Source organism: Otolemur garnettii, unplaced genomic scaffold, assembly GCF_000181295.1.
Source record: "Otolemur garnettii isolate 467f Iridium unplaced genomic scaffold, OtoGar3 scaffold00134, whole genome shotgun sequence".
NCBI lineage: Eukaryota > Metazoa > Chordata > Mammalia > Primates > Galagidae > Otolemur > Otolemur garnettii.
In genome coordinates, this window is record NW_003852529.1 from 3,196,821 (window position 1) to 3,212,081 (window position 15,261).

Genomic DNA, 15,261 nt, shown 5'->3' on the forward strand with positions numbered 1-15,261 from the left:
AAACACTAAAAAAAACACTACTCTACCAACGGTGACAAAGTGAGTGTCACCGTTGGTAGAGTACTGTGGTGTCACTACTCACAGCAACCTCCAGCTCTTGGGCTTAGGTGATTCTCTTGCCTCAGCCTCTTGAGTAGCTGGGACTACAGGCGCCCGCACACAATGCCTGGCTATTTTTTTGTTGCAGTTTGGCTGAGGCCAGGTTTGACCCCACCACCCTCAGTATATGGGGCCGGCACCCTACTCAGTGAGCCATAGGCGCCGCCCTAGATGGCTGTCTTTTTTTTTTTTTTTTTTTTGCAGTTTTTGGCCAGGGCCCGGTTTGAACCTACCACCTGTGGTTTATGGGGCTGGTGCCCTACTCTTTGAGCCACAGGCGCTGCCCCAAATTCTTATTAGAGGTTTGGATCTTAGATGATTAAATGCATGTGGAATTGCAACCCCAGCCCTGCCCCTGGGTATGGTCTCAGGAAGCTTGTGGGTGAGGAGTGGCGCTGGCTGAGCATTATTAACACAGTCTGATCTCGTCCTTGATGTACATGTGGCCTCATGTGGTAAGAGTGAAGGTCTGGAGCGTTCCAGGAAAAAAGACATTTGAATGTGTGGATGGGAAAGAAATTGGCAGGAGACTTACTTAGATTTTTGCTTTGCAGAAGTTGTTTTGAGACAGCGTATCACTCTGTGCCCTGGGTAGAGTGCCATCATAGCTTACAACCTCAAACTCCTAAGCTCAAGTGATCCCCTCGCCTCAGTCTCCTGAGTAGCTGGGCCTACAGGTGCCCACCAGAATGCCCAGCTAGTTTTTCTACTTTTAGTAGACAGGGGTCTTGTCTTTGCTCAGGCTGTTCTTGAACTCCTGAGCTCACGTGATCCACCTGCCTCAACCTCCCAAAGTGCTGGCATTACAGGTGTGAGCCTCTATACCTGGCTTTTCTTTTTTGTTTTTGTTTTTAGAAACAGGATCACTCAGCCATCCAGGCTAGCTTATAGTAGTATGATCATAGTTTATAGCCTCAGACTTATGGGCTCAAAGGATCCCCCTGCCCCAGGCTCTCTAGTAGCTTGGGCTGTGAGTGCACGCCAGGTCCAGCTAAATTTTATTTTTTTTTACAGAGATAGCATCTTGCTACATTGCCCAGGCTTGTCTGGAACTCTTGGGTTCAAGTGATCCTCTAGTCTCAGCCTGCCTGCCAAAGTGCTGGGATTATAGGCATGAGCTACTGTATCTGGTCCCCCATTTGAAAAAATTGTGGTAAAATACACTGTTGTGGTCTACTTGGGCTGCTTTAGCAAAAGTACCTTAGTCTAGGTAATTTATAAACAACAGAAATGTATTTCTTACAGTTCTGGATGCTGAGAAGTCCAGTATCAATACATCAGCAGATTCGGTGTCTGCTAAGGGCTTGTTCTGCATGTACAAATGGTGCTGCCTTGTTGTGGCTTCACACAAATTAGCTCCTTCAGTCTCTCTCTCTCTCTTTTTTGAGACAGATTCTTACTTTGTCTCTATTCTTACCCTCAGTAGACTGCCGTGGAGTCATAGCTCACAGCAACCTCAAACTCTTGGGCTTAAGCAATTCTCTTGCTTCAGCCTCCCAAGTGCTAGGATTACAGGCATGAGCCACTGTTCTCGGCTGGCCCCTTCAGTTTCTTTTAAGGGCACTAATCCTACTCAGGAGAGTAGAATCTTCATGACTTAATCACCTCCTAATAACTGTTACATGGTAGTAAGTTTCCCTGTATGAATTTGGAGGGGACATCAACATTCAGACCATATCTATACACATTAATAATATAAAACGTGCTCTTAGCCTTTTTTTTTTTTTTTTTTTGAGACAGAATCTCTGTTGTCCTGGGTAGAGTGCCATGGCATCATAGGTCAGAGCAACCTCAAATTCTGGGGTCAAGTGATCTTACCTGAGCCTCCCAAGTAGCTGAGACTACAGGTGCCTGCCATGATTGACACTTGGTTAGTTTTTTCTATTTTTAGTAGAGACGGGGTCTTGCTCTTGAGCTCAAGCAATCTACCCTTCTTGGCTTCCCCAATAGTAGTAGGATTACAGGTGTGAGCCACCTCACCCAGCCTCTCTTAGGCATTTTATTTATTTTATTTTATTTTACGAAATCACTCAGCATTTTTTCCCTCTCACTTCTCTTGTAAGAGAAGAACGATTATCAACAGCAAGTGGCAGTTACAGCAACTGCAACACCAAATGCCGACTTCACCCTCAGAAGAAAACACTCCACCTCCTCCTCATGGTTTTTGGTGCGCTACACATTCAGAGAGACTTCTCTAGTAACAAACTGTAGAAATGATCCCTGAAAGTACAGTCTTCTTGGGCATTTTTAAGTATGCAGTGTAGTGGTATTAAGTACATTTATATTGTTGTACAACCATTACCATCTGTCTCCAGAACTCTTTTCAACATATAAAACCAAAGCTCTATGTTTATTAAAGAGAAACTCCTCATTTTCCAATCACCCCAGCATTCTATTTTGTCTCTACCGAGGGTGACACAGTGATACTCTGTCTCAAAACAAAAAAAGAAAGAAAATCATTTGACACAGCAGTACTACTTCTAAAAGTGTGACCTGGCATATGTACATACAAGGTTGTTTAGTATTATTACAGCAGAACATGGAGAATCACTAAAATACATCAGGAAGGGGTTGCTACATATTCAGTCTGTTCAATGTCATATGATGTAGTCTTTAAAAATAGCTCATGTATCCTAATCAAGTTGTCATTATAAATTTATTACCATAGAGCTATGATGTATTTATACAAGAAAGGTATATCATAAAACAGAATGTATACTGTGTCATTTTTGGTTATTTTGGAATGCTATACCTTTTTGTGTGTGTGTGTGGATGTTGGAATTATAAAAATTACATGTTTAAAACTTTTTTTTTTTGGAGACAGAGTCTCACTATGTTGCCCTTGGTAGAGTGCTGTGGTGTCACAGCTCACAACAACCTCAAACTCTTGGGCTTAAGTGATTCTCTTGCCTCAGCTCCCAAGTAGCTGGGAGTACAGATGCCTGCCACAACACCCAGCTGTTTTTTGTTGCAGTTGTCATTGTTGGTTAGCTGGCCCGGCTGGGCTCAAACCCACCAATCTCAGTACATGTGGCTGGCACTGTTAACCACTGTGCTATGGGTGCCAAGCCATGTTTAAAACATTTTCTTTGCAGTATAGTTTGATTTTTTTAATTATCAATTTAAAAAAATGTAAGTAGGCTGGGCACGATGGCTCATGCCTGTAATTCTAGCATTCTGGGAGGCCAGGGTGGGTAGATTGCCTGAGCTCATGGGTTCAAGACCAGCCTGAGCCAGAGTGAGACCTTGTCTCTAAATATCGCCAGGCATTGTGGCAGGTACCTGTGGTCTCAACTACTTCAGAAGCTGAGACAAGAGAATCACTTGAGCCCAAGAATTTGAGGTTGCTGTGAGGTATAATGCCAGAGCACTCTACCAAAGGCGACAAAGTGAGACTCTGTCTCAAAAAAAAAAAAAAATTTAGAGAAGGGTGCAATTCATAACAACATAAAGGACTTGAGTACAGGACACTATAGTTCTGCTCTTTTATCCCTCTTCAAAAAATTGTTTTGGGGATGAAAAACTTTTTAAGTGCCATATAAAAAAATAGCTGAAGTATTCTTGTTTTCAAAAAAAAAATTATGGGTATGCAAAGAAAAAGTAGGGTTCATATACAGGAAAAGAAGCAGTCAGTAGAAACTGTCCCTGGAGAAGCCCAGATGTTAAACTGTACAGACAAAGACTTTAGATCAAATATTTTAAATATGTGTAAAGAACTAAAGGAAAATGTGAGAACAATGCCTCACTAATTAGAGATTATTAATAAGTAATAGAATTGACAAAAGAGAACCAATTTCAAATCCTAGAGTTGAAAAATATAGTCATTGAAATAAAAAATTCACTAGAGGGGCTCAGCAGCAGATTTGAGCAGGCAGAAGAAAGAATCAGGAAACTTGAGGAGAGGTAAATTGAAATTATCCAGTTTGAGGATCAGAAAGAAAAAAGAACAAAGGAAAATGAACAGAGCCTCAGTTACCTGTGGAACATCTTAAGGTGAGTCAACATATGCATCATGGGAGTCCTAGAAGGAGAGGAAAGAGTCAGAATATTTGAAGAAATATGGCCAGATATTTTCCAAAATTAAAAGATAAGAAATCACACATTCAAGAAGTCACTGAACTACAGTACGGTAAACTCAGATGCATACTGGGCATTTCATAAAGCTTCCAAAACAATCTTGAAAGCAGCAAGAGGTAAGGAACTCATTGTATATAAGTGATCTTTGATAAGATCACCTCATTTTTCCTCAGAAGGCCCAGGAGTCAAAACTCTCAGCTGTAATCATTTCTTTCTTTTTTTTTTTGAGACAGAGCCAGAGCCTCAAGCTGTCGCCCTGGGTAGAGAGTGCTGTGGCATCACAGCTCATAGCAACCTCTAACTCCTGGGCTCGAGTGAGTCTCCTGCCTCTACCTCCCAAGTAGCTGGGACCACAGGCCCCCGCCACAACACCCGGCTATTTTTTGGTTGCAGCTGTCATTGTTGTTTGGCAGGCCCAGGCTGGATTTGAACCCACCAGCTCAGGTGTATGTCGCTGGCACCTTAGCCACTTGAGCCACAGGCGCCAAGCCTGTAATCATTTCACTTTGGGGTCATATGAAGTCTGTCACTTAAGTTCATGAACTTGTCCTCAAAACAGTGCTACTTACCTTATAGTTGAATATCACTGTGTTCTCCTTTGAAGGACTCCCCTTTGGAAGCTATGCACCAATGCCAGTACCGAGTCCACCCTTCAAAGCAGTTTTGGAACCTTTTTTCTAGAATGTCCATCAAAGCTGTATTACCTTTGAAGTCCTGTATGCCCTCCAATGTCTTCCCTTCAATATTTTGTTTATCTTTGAGTAATGAAAAAAGTCATTGTGGGCCTGATGAGTAGCATGGGTATTCCTAAACAGTTGTTGTTTTCTGGCTAAAAACTCCCTTATAGACGGTGCTGTGTAAGCTGGTGTGTTGTTATGATGCGAGAGTGTCAGGTTTTGTTTGTTTGTTTGTTTTTTGGTTTGTTTGTTTTGAGATAAAGTCTCAAGCTGTCATCCTGGATAGAGGGCCGTGGAGACATCATAGCTCACAGCAACCTCCAACTCTTGGGCTCAAAGCATTCCTCTTGCCTCAGTTTTTCTATTTTAGTAGAGAAGGAGTCCTGCTTTTGCTCAGGCTGGTCTCCAACTTGTGGGCTCAAGTGCTCTACCTGCCTCAGCCTCCCAAGTGTTAGGATTACAGGTATGTGCCACTGCACCTGGCCCAGATCATCAGTTTTGCTCATTGGCCACCCTGACCTCTCTTCTCCAGTGAAGCTTTCTCTCCTCTCAGGAAAACAATCTATTTGTACACTGCTGTTTTCTTCATGGCATTGTCCCCATAAACTTGAACTAACACATCCCTGATTTCACTTCTACTTTTGCCATGTTTAAGAAGAAATTTAGGGTGGCGCCTCTGGCTCAGTGAGTAGGGCGCTGGCCCCATATACTGGGGGTGGAGTGTTAGAACCCAGCCCCGGCCAAACTACAACAACAACAAAAATAGCTGGGAGTTGTGGCAGGGGCCTGTAGTCCCAGCTACTCGGGAGGCTGAGGCAAGAGAATCACCTAAGCCCAAGAGCTAGAGGTTGCTGTGAGCTGTGATGCCACAGCGCTCTACTGAGGGCAACAAAAAAAAAAAAAAAGAAAAAGAAATTTAGGAATGTTTGTTGCTCTAATTCAAGCGATGGTGCACAAAAACATGCAATAACAAATATGAACGCCACTTAGCAAGACGCTGCCACACATCCACATGAACACAACTGTGGCATGTGTAGCTCTTTACCCAATGCTGGACAGCAACAGGCGGGTCTCACGAGCTGGCCCTTTGCCCTCAGTCACTGTCCTGTGGTTGGAAAGAAGGAATGCATGTGTTGGGGCAGAACGTGTGCTCACTCAGGCAGGGATGGGCTGGTAGGAAGAGTCATGATGGCTATTTATTGAGTGCTGCTTCTATGTGGGGTGAGATGCTAAATGGGTAAATACACACAGGAATTTCTAGCAAGTGGCACAGTGGTGCTGGAGAACCTGAGTTCTGGAGTCAGGTGGACAGGGTCGAGTTCCTAACCTGTCCTGTCAGCTCTGGCAAGTTCCTTAGCCTCTTTGAGCCTTGGTTTCCTCATCTATAAAATAGGGCCAGTAAGACCTTCCTTATAATGTATTGAGGAAGATCAAATGAAATAACTTGTGTAAAGTGACAGTGTCAGGCCCAGTACCTATTGGGTACATCGTAATGGTGGCCATGTCAATGGCACCAGTGGTGAGCAGTCACCAGGGAACTCATTGTGCAGAATAAGGTTTGTGGGCCCAAGGACCAGCGAAAGAGGAACCTCCCTCAGGTGGGTGGGATTACTCAGGAGAGACATCTTGGAAGAGCTGGCCCTTGAACATGTTGTCATGTTTGGGCTGACCGGAAAGCAGGGTGCCCAGGCAGTGGCACACTGAGCAAAGTCATGGTGCAGAGAAAAGCCAGGCAGGGGCAAAGGGCGAGACACCAGTCTGACTGGCACTGAGGAAGGCTGCGCTCACCGCTTGGTGCTCAGGAGGCCCCAGAGGAAGAGTGTGCTGAGATAGTGAGCTGCAGGGCTGGAGGCTGGTTCCATGAAGCCCAGCTGCGCATTGGGACTTGAGACAGGAAGCCCCCAAGATGTTGAGCCAAGGATTACCCACAGGTGACTGTGAGTTTGGGAAACTTCTGGAAGTGCCTGGCAGGCTAAGCAGGATGAGAGGAGGGCAGTGTGGGGACCAGCTTAGTGGGGAATGGAGCTTGGAATAGGAGGTTGCAATGGCAAGAGGCAGACACAAAGCATCACAAAAGGAAAGTTGTCTGGGGGTGAGGTGGGGGGAGAAATTGGAGAGCTCTAATTTGCAACTCTGGCTTCATCTTGAAATGCAGAGTTGGAAAAGCTACTCAGTGAAAGGACCTGGGGTCAGGGGAAAAGCTGAGAGGCAAAGAGAAATAGGGAATTGGGATGGGGCGCCATCTTTAGAGATGGGCTATTAAGGCCAACGCAGAATTTTTGAGAAAATTGAGTGAGCTTGAGACCAGAGCAAATGTTACCTAGAGAGAAAAAAGGTCTGGTAGAGCCTGAAGATTATTGAGCTGATTTCCTTTTTTTTTTTTTTTACAGACAGTCTCACTTTGTTGCCCTCAGTAGAGTACCATGGTGTCATAGCTCACAGCAACCTCCAACTCTTGGGCTAAGGCAATTCTCTTGCTTCAGTCTCCAGAGCAGCTGGGACTACAGGTGCCCACCACAACGCCCAGCTATTTTGTTGTTGTTGTTGTTGTTGTTGTTGTTGTTTGGCTGGGGCTGGGTTCGAACCTTTCACCCTCAGTATATGGGACCAGTGCCCTACTCTATTGAGCTGCCCTATTGAGCTGCCCTATTGAGCTGATTTTCTCCAGTTCTTGCCTCTCAGTGCTTGCCATTTTCTCCTGATCCCATCTGTGTGGTGGCCTCCTGCTGTTTGTGAGGCCAGTAGGGGCTAGACCCCTTGCAGAGAATCCCCAGGGTACTTGGAGCTTTCTCTTAGATTCCAGGGAAGGATAGGTGGAGACTGAAACTGCCTCCAGCAAGTAGATCCACCCTGAGCAAAGCCATCTACTCTAGATGTCAGATTTGAGAGGTTTAGGGTTTCTGTCATGTTTTTCAGGTATGTGATGAGGGAGGCATTTTGGAGAGATTCTTCCAGCACACTGAAAATATGATTTCATAACCCTTGTTTCTGTTTTTCCCAACTGCTTCTTGGTTTTCATGGTTCCTGTGCTAGGACTTTGGAATGGGGGTTTGTTGGGAGAAAAGACAGGTGGAGGGGTCTGCTGTCAAGAGGGGAAGTGCACCGAGGCTGACTCCACACGCCACTACCAGCCCGTGTCTGCCTCCTTGTCTCAGCAGCTCTGCTCATCTTCCTTGCCCCTGGTGGCATCTCCAGCTGAGAGAACACAGCTTATAGAGGCTTTTCCCTCCTGGGGCCAGATAAAGCACATGTCTGGGCAAAGGGCAAATGCAGCCATTCCTACCAGACTGATAGCTCCAAATGGACGTTTCAGCCACTGCATCTTGGAGGCATCTGTCCCATATCAGCCAGCCCAGCAAAGTAAGGCCAAGAGTTTAGTCATTGGTGGAGTCCAAATGTCTTTGTGGGACTCTGGGCTTGGATGGGTTGAAGTTCTGCCTTCCCAGTGGAACTCCTGAGCTGATGAATCTCTGGAGCCTCACTGAGGGGGTAGAAGCAGCCCAGGTGTGACCTGGAAGCCTCCTTCAGAGACTCTGCCCTTGAACCTAATAGTCTTTTAATGGGTAGTAGCCTAAAGAGTTAGTGTTTAGCTTTAAAAAAAAGTTACTTTAGCTACATAACATGGCACAAACACCTAACTGTAAAAGTTTCATTGTATTTTCTGCCCAGTCCCAGTTCCTCTCCCTAGGGGTCACCTCTGGTAAATTATCTTGTCTAACATTTCAGAGATGGTATGGCCATTTAAAATAGAAATATGATTGTTGTTTATATTCTTTCTCTCCTCCTACATCTTCTTTTCCTCTGATAACCTTTCTCTCTGCTCTGTGCCCTTTTCATTTGTATCCTGGAGAGTTCCCCGTCAGCACAGATAAGTCCGCCACACTCTTCAGCAGGTACTGTACGTGGCATTCCGTGGTTTCTTTTTTCTCTTTGCTATTTTTTTAATCCAAAATCTATCACAGTTACAGAAGGTATAGTTAAAACACATATGTATGTTAAAACAAAACAATGAAGTGAGCATCTGTGTTCCCCAGGTTAAGGACAGGACTACATGAGCTCTTGTGCACCCTCTCCAGTTGAAGCTCCTTACCCTGACTGTGACTTTTATGATAACTGTTCTCTCAATTTTCTTGTTAGTTTCCCCACCAATCTCAAAATAACTTGTTTAGTTTACCTGGTTCTGAACCTCCTAGGCGAGGAATCCTACTGTAGCTTTCTGTGACTTGTTTAGCATTACCTTTGTGATTTCCTCCGCGTAGATGCGTATCAGTCCATTCATTTTCACTGCTGTGGAGCCTTCCATGTGTGAATGTGCCATGGAGTATTCATCCTTGCTGTAGCCAAGAAGCTTTTGTTCTGGTTGCATTATTTTGCCGTAAGGAACAGCGCTCCGTGAACATTCTTGTGCATGGCTCATCTGCATATGAGCGAGAATTTCTCTAGCGTATCAACTAAGAGTGGAATTGCTCGCATGTCTAACTCTTCTAGATTGTCTGAAGCTCTTTTCCAGTGTGGCTGTACCAATTTGCCCTTCTTCTTGCCAGCTGTATAGAGGATTAAATATTTTCTAATCACCCAGATAGGGAGCTTTGAACTACTTACACTGTGTGATGGCAGCCTTGTGATTGCAACTTTTTTTTTTTTTTTTTTTTTCCAGTTTTTGGCCAGGGTTGGGTTCGACCCGCCACCTCCGGTATATGGGGCTGGCGCCCTACTCCTTTGAGCCACAGGTGCCGCCCTCTGATTGCAACTTTTCCGGGTGATTTTTTTTTCCAGTTGCTTAGTGACAAAAATTTAGACTGTTGGATTTTTCTTTGCAGGTAGTTTTTGGGGATTAGGAAGAGGTGTATCAGACTTATTTCTGATCTTACCTTGAGGGGGTAACCTTTGAAAGTCCTGACCTCCTTGCCTGGGCTTTGGACTGTGCCCTTAGAGCAGCAGTTCTCAACCTGTGGGTCACGACCCCTTTCTAACAATGAAAATACATCCTGCATATCAGATATTTATATTACAATTCATAACTAGCAAAATTACAGTTATGAAGTAGCAATAAAAATAATTTTAAGGTTGGGGATCATCACAACATGAGGTACTATATTTAAGGGTTGTGGCATTAGGAGACATTAGGAAGGTTGAGAACCACTGCCTTAGAGCCTTTGACAACTGAAAGTCAGGTTGGCTCCAGTCTGCAAATGCCCTCAGGGTAAAAGCTTCAGCATTTACTTGCCTTTCTGGGTTTCTGGCTCCTCTTTGGTTTTGGCCTGAAACCAAAACCAACTTGTTTATGCTTTTAAGAAAAAATTTAAGCAAATATATGTATTAGTTTATATATACGTGTGTGTACACACCCATGTTTTATCCAACACTTATTTTCAGCCGGAGATATGGATGGTAATCTAGTCTGTCTGGAAAAACTCTTGTTTACCTTTCAAATAGTGCTTTTCCTAGGGGGCCCTTGCACCTCTAGGGGTATGGCTTCCATTCTCAGGTGTCCTTGGTGTTCACACTTGAGGTTTAAGTCCACCAGCACCACAGTGAGGTTATGGAAGTAGTTTGGGCCACAGCAGAGTTTGATGCTTGGATCTGGAATCTGACTCATTGTTTTCTTTCTTTCTTTTTTGAGACAGAGCCTCAAGCTATCCCTCATAGAGTGCTATGGCATCACGCTCACAGCAACCTCCAACTCCTGGGCTCAAGCGAGTCTCCTGTCTCAGCCTCCCAAGTAGCTGGGACCATAGGCGCCCGCCACAATGCCTGGCCATTTTTTGGTTGCAGCCATCATTGTTGTTTGGCAGGCCTGGGCTGGGGATTCGAACCTGCCACCTTAGGTGTATGTGGCTGGCGCCTTAGCCGCTTGAGCCGAGTCTGACTCATTGTTTTCAAACTCATGTGACACTGATGTCCCAGGAGGCCACTTTGCAAATTTATAATGGGAAGTGGACTCTTTAGGGTCTGCCCCTCTGTTTGTTTGTTTATTTGTTGAGACAGAGTCTCACTTTGTTGTCCTTGGTAGAGTGCCATAGTGTTATAGCTCACAGCAACCTTGAACTCTTGGGCTCAAGCACTCTTTGCCTTAGCTTCCCAAGTAGCTGGGACTACAGGTGCCCACCACAGTGCCCAGCTATTTTTAGAGAAGAGGTCTTTCTTTTGCTCAGGCTGATCTAGAACTTGTGAGCTTAGGCAATCTACCCACCTTGGCCTCCCAGAGTGTTGGGATTACAGGTGTGAGCCACAGAGCCCAGCCTAGCCTCTTTGGTTTTAAAGATCCATGTGTACCAAGTAGGTCTTACCTGGGGTAAGAGCCACTCTACCATTCAGTAGTAGAGGTACAGTTGCTTAGGGAACAGGAGTAGCACACAGGCGATTAATATATGTCTTAAGGGATTTTTTTTTGTTCTTACTGTATTTCAGATGCTTATTTCCCTTGTCCCTGGCTGCATATTTCCTACTTTCACCTAGTACTTTTTCCAAATATTTTGCTATTTTAACCTTTTGATTTCTGAAATTCCCCATTATAATTCTCATATTTTTTGCACTCTTGGGTGAGAAATTAAGGACTGAAAATGAGAAATTATTTTGAGATATGAATGAAAGGAATGGGAGTCCAGGTTCTTTGTGGGCAACGTGGCCTTTATTTACTTGGATACAAGTGGGCTGAGTCCAAAAAAGAAGTCAGCACGTGGGTTAAGGTGGTGGGAATATAAGACTTTGAGGGGTCAAGATTGGGCACTCATTCCTTCCTGGGCCATAGTACGTTCTTTTCTGGGTGGGGTGGTTCTATTTGGGCGGGTCCATATTTTCAGCCCTATTACTGGGTAGACTGGGTAAACACCTCATTTTCATTTTGCTGCTGCCAGATCCACCTTGGTAGGCATTAATTTCAAGCTCACCTGATCCTTATTATTATTATTATTTTTTTAGATAGTCTCACTTGGTCACCATGGTGTTACAGTTCACAGCAACTTCAAACTCTTGGGCTAAAGAGATTCTCTTGCCTCAGCCTCTTGAGTACCTAGGACTACAGGCTCCTGTCATAACACACAGCTAGTTTTTCTATTTTTAGTAGTGACAGGGTCTCATTCTTGTTCAGGCTGGTCTTGAGCTCCTGAGTTCAGGGGATCCACCCCACATTTTAGAGGACCAGCCCTGCCTCACAGAGTTGATCTGCTGAGTGAGTGTCAGGGAGTCAGTGACTTGCCCCTTGGACACACTAAGCTGTAGACCAGCCCTCCTGAGAGCAGTTGGCCTTCCTTTTCCTATGTTTCTCCTGGAGAAGAAGGTACCTCCTGATATGTTCATAAATACACAGGTATGATTTCCCAAATCAACATTCTTTTTTTGTAGAACTCTACCTTATTCATAATTATGTTAACAAATTGAAAAGAAACTTTCTTCCAAAATACCCATTTTCTTTTCATGTTTTCCTTATCTAGTGTTCCCTTTCCATCCTTCCACTTTTTTTTACCATCCACTTTTTATTTTTTATTGCCTTGGTTCTGCAAATTGCCTTCTGAGTTCATTGTTGTAGCCACCTGCTTTCTAGCACATTCTGTCTGTACTACGGAGCTCTGCCTTCCATGGTGTTCCTCAGTTGCCCTCTTCCCTTTGTCCTGTCCGCATAGGGTCACATTTCCCTTGTTACACACTCCCTGCTCTCCAGCTTCCCCTCCTTTGCCTGGGAAGTGCCCTGGGACTGGAGTGCACCCCTGGAGGCCTGCCTGGCTCTGCAGGGTCTGCCCTTGCTCTGAGGTGGTTTTTTTCTTTTTTTTTTTTTCTCTTTAGAGACAGAGTCTCACTTTGTTGCCCTCAGTAGGGTGCCGTAGTGTCACAGCTCATAGCAACCTCCAGCTCTTGGGCTTAAGTGATTCTCTTGCCTCAGCCCCCTGAGTAGCTGGGACTACAGGTGCCCACCATAACGCCTGGCTATTTTTTTGTGGCAGTTTGGCTGGGGCTGGGTTCGAACCCGCCACTATCAGTATATGGGGCCAGTGACCTACTCACTGAGCCACAGGCGCTGTCCTACAATTAATTTTTTAAAAAATCTATAGTGTGACTCTTTGTAATCCTTAAGATGAACTGGCTTCTGCAGTGGCTATTCTCTTGGACTTGGATGCCTCACAGATCCACACCTGGTTTCTAGTAGCTTGTTTGGCCGGCCTTGGCAATATTTTATCTTTAGCCTTGGTGTGCCAGTTACCCTCTCCTTGTGCTTGGCAGTGTGGTCACTCTTGTCACAGGTAGGCTTCAGAAGGTGGTAGGCCGCAGAGCCGCAGCAGCAGCACAGTGTAGGCATCTTAAATCCCAACAGTGACATTCGCTTGGTGGTTCGCATCTAAGGCCAAGAACAAAGAACTGATGTGTGTTCTTAAGTTTGCTTTATTGTTTGTCTGAGAACTTACTCCTCTCCCTGTTTCTTCATGTAAGTTTCACCTCCTTTATGTCTTTTTCTTTCTCTCGGTCTTTAGTCTATAAACATTGGTTTCCCATGATCTGGTCTTTTGCATCCCTTACCACCCTGGCCCTTTGAGGAAGAGTGACACTATCCAGCCCTGTCAAATGGTTAAAGCAGAACCGAAAGTTAGCACCCCACGTTCTATCCTTCACTGTGTGAACAGACAAGTGTGGGGTTAGTAAGAGCTCACTCACCTGACAGCCCCTTTCTCTGGCTCAGAGTCACAGCAGCATGGATACATGTAATAACAGAACCTGTTTCACTAAAGTCTCCAGAAGGGCAGCCTGCAGTGTTTCTTACTATCTGTAAAATCTCTTCTACTGGGCTGTGGGGACAGGAAGGGATACAAATTATAATTCTGTGCAGCTGACACTTCATATATATTGATTTTTAAAATTATTCATTTAGCCTTTTTAAAAAGAGATGGGGTCTTGCTGTGTTGCCCAGACTGTCCTCAGACTCCTAAGCTCAAGGAATCCATCAACCTCAGCCTCCCCAGTAGCTGAGATTACAGGCACACCGCTGTACCTGGCTGGTTTTTAATAATGACTTTTATAGTCTGGGCTCAGTGGCTCACACCTATAATCCCAGCAGTCTGGGGGGCAGAGGAGGTAGATTGCCTGAGCTCAGCAGTATAAGATTAGCCTGAGCAAGAGCTATTTTTAGTAGAGACTAAAAGTAGAAAAACTAGGCTCGGCACCTGTGGCTCAAGTGGCTAGGGCGCCAGCCACATAACCTAAGGTGGCAGGTTCGAATCCAGCCCAGGCCCACCAAACAACAATGACAACTACAACCAAAAAATAGCCAGGCGTTGTGGCAGGCGCCTGTGGTCCCAGCTACTTGGGAGGCAGAGGCAGGAGACTCGCTTGAGCCCAGAAGTTGGCGGTTGCTGTGAGCTGTGATGCCACGGCACTCTACCCAGGGCGACAGCTTGAGGCTCTGTCTCAAAAAAAAAAAAAAAAAAGAAAAAGAAAAAAAATAGAAAAACTAGCTGGGCATTGTGGTGGGCGCCTCTAGTCCCAGCTACCTAGGAAGCTGAGGCAAGATGATCTCTTGAGCCCAAGAGTTTGAGGTTGCTGTGAACTATGATGATACCATGGTACTCTACCCAACTGAGTGTGACCCTGTCTAAAAAAAAATGACTTTTACATTTCTGCTGCTTCCCCCATCATCCAGTCCTAGCTTCCATATTGGAGAATAAAAACGAAGAGGAGTACGCTGATGTGATTGGATATTGACCTCTAGAATCATACTGTTGGGTTCAAGTCCTTGACTAGTTAAAACATCACTAGGGAAGGCAGCCTGGGTGGTTAAAAATGTCACATATATATGAGTATTTATAGCAGCATTTTCAAAAGACCCCCAAAGTGAAAATAACCCAAATGTTTATCAGCCAGTGAATAAGTAAACAAAATGTGGTCTGTCCATGCAGTGGGCTGTTATTCAGCCATAAAAGAAATGAACTTCTGACACCTGGTAGAACATGGCTGAACCTTGAAAGCACTGTGCTAAGTGAAAGGAGCCAGACACAAGCAGGACACAGAATTTCTATGAAATGTCTGGAGCAGGCAACTCTGTAGAGATGGAAAGCGGATGAGTGGTTACCAGGGGGCTGCTGAATCCTGTAGTACTCGTAACCAGAATATGTACATTAGTAGGCCCATGTACCAAACAGTTCTGGTTGGTGATGTCCCCCAGCCACCAGTGGTACTGACTTACTGTAATTTGTTTAATCATTTGCCTACTGTTGATCACTTGGGTTATTTCCGAGATTTTGTGATTATTGATAATAGCAAACCTTCCTTTCAAACTTTAATATAGTTTTTAAAAAGTTCTACTCCCGGCTCGGCGCCTGTGGCTCAAGCGGCTAAGGCGCCAGCCACATACACCTAAGGTGGCAGGTTCGAATCCCGAGTCCGGGCCTGCCAAACAACAATGATGGCTGCAACCAAAAAA

At 44.9% G+C, this 15,261-nt stretch overlaps 1 protein-coding gene and 1 non-coding gene across 3 annotated transcripts in view; one reads left to right on the forward strand and one right to left on the reverse strand.

Annotated features, from left to right (window-relative positions):
• PC (pyruvate carboxylase) overlaps positions 1-15,261 on the forward strand; it is a 108,938-nt gene that overhangs the window by 13,692 nt on the left and 79,985 nt on the right. The gene's annotated exons all lie outside the window — the stretch shown is intronic.
• On the reverse strand, positions 2,125-2,335 carry LOC111727973. Its single transcript, XR_002775394.1, has one exon. It is a non-coding gene; the product is annotated as a small nucleolar RNA U3 (small nucleolar RNA).